The sequence below is a fragment of the Loxodonta africana genome, chromosome 22 (assembly GCF_030014295.1).
Source record: "Loxodonta africana isolate mLoxAfr1 chromosome 22, mLoxAfr1.hap2, whole genome shotgun sequence".
NCBI classification, from domain to species: domain Eukaryota; kingdom Metazoa; phylum Chordata; class Mammalia; order Proboscidea; family Elephantidae; genus Loxodonta; species Loxodonta africana.
Genome location: NC_087363.1, coordinates 25287488 through 25292548, shown reverse-complemented (window position 1 = coordinate 25292548; position 5061 = coordinate 25287488).

Sequence of the window (5061 nt, the reverse complement as noted above, 5' to 3'; positions counted from 1 at the left end):
GACTGGAACATTTTTTTATCAGTTTCTGTACCTGCTGGCTTAGGGTCTACCCCAGGAGTGTTGATTGCCCGCACCCCTAAGCCAGTCTGTGTATGAGCCAATCAAGCCTCCTCTCTGATGCCCTCTCCCCACCCCAGGCTGATCTCATGAAGGGATTCAAAGCTGGTATCAGGAGAGTCTGTGAGGTAGTGTGCTCCAAAGAGGAAGGAAGGGGGCCTCGAGTGCCATGCTGATGAGGAGGTGGGAGTGATGAGGTCAGTGTGTGGTCTACACAGAGCACCAAAGCCACAGTACTAGCTGCATTAGAAGGGCTGAAGCAAAATGCTGAGGGGGCTGACCCACGCCTGGCAGTGGGGAAGGGAGAAGTACTCAGGGGTCACTCAACCTGGAGAAGTGACAGGACTCTGGGGCAGGGGTAACAGGCTAAGAGTGGGAGGCACCAGGGGCAACACAGGAGGAGTCGAAGGAAAGGGGTTCAAATGGGTTTAAACTGGAAGCATTTGAGTCACCAAGGGGCTGCACATGGGAATCTGGGGTCCAGTTAAATGGTCTGAGCCAGAGACCAGGTGGGGGATCATCACTGTTCTGGCTGTGGGTGGTAGGAGCACGTGAGAGCTGCCTCTCTGGATCTCTAAAATCCCAGAGAATCTTTAAGGTCCTCTTTAGGCCAGGAAGCTAGTTGAGTTCTGATTTGACTCCCCATACGTGCCATAGGCAGGCAAGGCAGGGCCTCAACTTGCCCATTTGGGCTGTACCCTGTTACTCTCAGGAGTGAATGGATCTAAACCAAATCCCCACCCAGAACCTCCACCTCTGGGCCTGGCTCTGCCTTGTTTGCTGACCATCCAGCTTTGGAGCAGAGGGACAACAGGGAACCCTTGTCAGGCTGTGCAATCCCAAGCATAGATAAGTGTGTTGTTTGGTCTGGGCTGCCCCTGTGGAGCTTTATGAGGCCAAGAGAAAGAGAAGTCATTATTTAAAACCTCAGTTGACACCTGCCACCTGGATTCTGGAGAAGAATGAGTGGCTTTGTGAGGACAGGCAATGCAGGCTTGGACTGAGACCTTGAAACAGAGAGCAGTGCATCTGCTCTTTAGAAGTGAGCTGGGAGAATCTGAGGCCTTGGGCATAGGCACTATGGAGGCAGGTGAGGCCTGCAGCTACCAAAGGACTTTGAAGAACAATGATGTCTAATATTATGCACTTTTTAAGCCCTTCTGTGGTGTAACTCCATAACCACTCTAAGCCCTTGCAACAATTGGCTCTACTCAGAGGCCTTCTATGAGGATGGTTAGGGATTTTGAAAGCAGAGGCTGCAACTCCCATCCGGAGGCGACTGCAGAGAGCTATAGGGTTTGGACATTGGGGCCAGAAGGGGCCATGGCAACAGCCCCTGGGATCTGCAGAGACCTTCAGGAGAGTGTCAAATTTTCCAAGAAGTGGGAAGACTAAGTGAGTGACTGAGAAAGCCCCAAGTCTTTTACCTTGGTTCCCATGTTCTTTCAGTCTGACCATCTTTGTACCTCCATCAACCTTTTTTCCTTCTTAAAGTCCAGTTGTTCTTAGATGAGCTACCTGAGGGTGACACCTAGCCACTGTAGCTCGTCAGTTCTGGGCCCTGGGCCCTGTTTAATGCTGCTTCCATTGTCCCTTTCAGCACACCCTGTACTGAGGTGGGTAGGAAGACCAGAAAAATGGGTAAAAACTGGCTGTGGGAGGGAAGGCCGTATCTAATGCTTTCTGTTTTGGTGGAGTCAGCTGGGACAGACTGCCTCCTGTAACTGTCCACCTGAAGGGCAGGTGACTGGAACATTTTTCTTTCTAAGTCTTTTTGCAATAAAGAACTATAGAACTGCAGAAAATATAAATGCTACTTTGATGCCTACTGACAATCACCTGGTGGTTTGGCATCTTCTCATAATATCCAAACCAAAATCCTAACACCCTTGATAGTTAATTGGAGTTTCATTTCCAGCGTGGCAATATGACAAGCCCAATAGACCTAGTCCCCAGTCAAAATGGTACATATTATTTAAAAATGAAACAAAACAACCACTTAAAGTCTCTGGAAATGGTCCTAAGGGCATATAGCAAATGAATACATATTTATTCAAGAAAATCTACTAAAACTCAGTAGGAAGAGTAAGAGCCTGTGGTATTTGAACCAAGACCTGCTCCTTTGCCTCCCCTCCCAACTCTTCGAGATGGGAACTCTACTTCAGACTGGTGCAGCCAAGAACACAAAGGTCCCTCTACCCCCAGCTCCCAGTCAGAGGACCGTCTTCCCAGGAGGAGAAGGACAATAGCATTTATTATCCTGCACCCAGTTATCTGTTATTACCTGTTATCTGTTGCTGAGGCTAAGGTTTGGGCAAGTGTGGCCATAAGGTGAGGAAATCCCTTTGTCCACCCAGCCCCCACTCAAGGAGGCTTTGATGTGGACGTGGTTCCACTGAGAATACTGAGGCCACAGTTACTTTTGCCCCAGCTTGTAAGGTAGAGGCAAGACAAAAAGACTTGAGGCTACTGCAACCATCCTCCACCAAGTGACAGCTTTTAGAGCAGGGATGTCACCTAGAGAGGTGTATATCATTATCTCCCGCTCAGTTCCAGAGTCTCGGCTTGGAGATTTTATTCAGGTGGAGGGGCAGGCTGTAAAGTCAAGAGCTCTGAATCACTTCTTTAAAAAACTGACTTCATGACAGAATGTGGAGAAGTTCAAGCCTAATAGTACTCTCAAAAACAATGGGGGTTGTGGTAAAAAGAAAGAAGAAATTGGTAGGTTCATTAGAGAGAAAAGCTGAACTACAGGTTGGTTAGTTCAGCAGAGAGAACCAGGAAGAGACAACTAGGGACCAAAACAAATCTCAGACACTGTCCTCAAAAGCTGACCTTTCAAAGAAACCCAAGTTTAATTGGATTGATCTGTGGAGCATTTTATAGCTCGGGTCATTGTTAAAAACAGTAGAACAATCCAATGGCTATTAATGGAGCTTAACAGGTAGGTATGGCAGGAAAAGAGACAAAGAGAGCCCTGCCAAAACTAGTGTCCTGTCATCCCAGGGTGATTGTAGCCGTGCCCCAGGCTGTGCCCTCTGAGGAGCAACATCAGAATTGCCACAATGGGGTGGTGGGGGGGAGGGGGGGAGGTGGGGGGAGATGTCTTACTGATCCATAGCTGCTATAGCAGAAATACCACAAGTGGATGGCCTTCTCACGGCTTAGGAGGCTTCAAGTCCGAAGTCAGGGTGCCCGCTTTAGGGGAAGGCTTTCTCTTTGTGTTGGCTCTGGAGGAAGGTCCCTGTCTCTTTGAGCTTCTGTTTCTGGGCTATCTGCATATGGCTTGGCATCTCTCTTCTCCGTAGCTGTTCACTCCCTTTCTTGTTTAATCTCTTTTATATCTCAAAAGAGGTTGACTCAAGACACAGCCTACACTAATCCAGTCTTATTAACGTAACAAAGACAACCTGTTGTCAATGGAATTATAATCTCAGGCACAGGGATTAGCATTTACAACACACTCTTCTAGGGGAAACAGTTCAATCCATAACAGGGGTTCAGAATAGACTTCGCTAAAATAATCCAGCCAGTCGGTAAACAAATAAACAAGCAAGTAACAATAAAAACCCCAGAATGGGGAGACCAGTATCCAGAGTTGCTATACTATATTATCTAAAATATTTAGTTTCCAACAAGGAATTACAAGACATGTAGAAAAAAAAAAAATGTAGAGCAACAGGAAAATCTGACCCATACGCCAGGAAAAGAGCAAGCAACAGAAACTACCTCTGAGAGCAAGCAGATGTCAGATTTAACAAAGGTTTCAAAGCAGCCATTATAAATATGTTCATAGAACTAAAGGAAACCATGATTAAAGAAGGAAGATATGATGACAATGTCTTATTAAATAGAGGATATCAAAAAATAGATAAAACCAAACCAAACCCATTGTCATTGAGTCAATTCTGACTCATAGTGACCCTATAAGACAGAGTAGAACTGGCCCAGAGTTTTCAAGGAGTGCCTGTTGGATTTGAACTGCCAACCTCTTTGTTAGCAGTGCAGCTCTTAACCACTACTCCACCAGGGTTTCCAATACATAAATAGATAAAAAACTATAAATTCTGGAATTTAAAAGTACAATGACTAACTGAAATGAGCAACAGTAGATTCGAACTGGCAGAAGAAATAATTTGTGAACTTGAAGATATATTGATAGAGATTATATAATCAAAAGGACAGAGAGAAAAAAGAATGAAGAAAAATAAAGAGAGCCTCAAAGAAATGTGGGACACCATTAAGTGCACCAACCTCCTATATGTAATGAGAGTATAGAAGAGGAGAGAAAAGAGAAGGAAAAAATATTCAAAGAACTAATGGTTGAAGTCTTCTCAAATTTGTTGAAGAACATTCATCTACACATCCAGAAAGCTCAATGAACTCCAAGTAAGGTGAGTACACACACACACAAAAAAAGCTGTCTACAAACAGACATATCATAGTAAAAATGCTGAAAGCCAAAGACAAGAGGAAAATCTTGAGAGCAGCAAGAGAAAAATGACTTGCCACTTACAGGGGAAACGCAATAAGATTAAAAGGGGATTTCTCATTAGAAACAATGGTGAGCAAAAAGTGCTGAGATAACATATTCAAAGTGCTCCAGGAAAAAAAAAAAAAACTGTTGACCAAGAACACTGTCTTAGGCTGAGTTCTATAGAGAAGCAAAACCAGTGAATAGTATCTATGTAGAGAAAGAGATTTATCTCAAGTAAATGGCTCACACAGTTGTAGAGGCTGGCAAGTCCCAAGTCTGTGGGTTAGGCATCAGGCTAGAGGCTTCTCCTGACTCATGTAGCTGCAGGGGCTGACAAACCCAAGATCGGCAGGTAAAACAGCAAGCTGCTGACTCACGGGCTGTGGAGGCTGATGAATCCAAGATCAGCAGGTAAGATGGCAGGCTGTTAGCTCACAGGCTGCGGAGGCCAACAAATCCCAAGATTGGCAGGCAATACAGCAAGCCACTGTTTCAAGTCCCAAAAACCAGAAGTCGAATGATGAGCA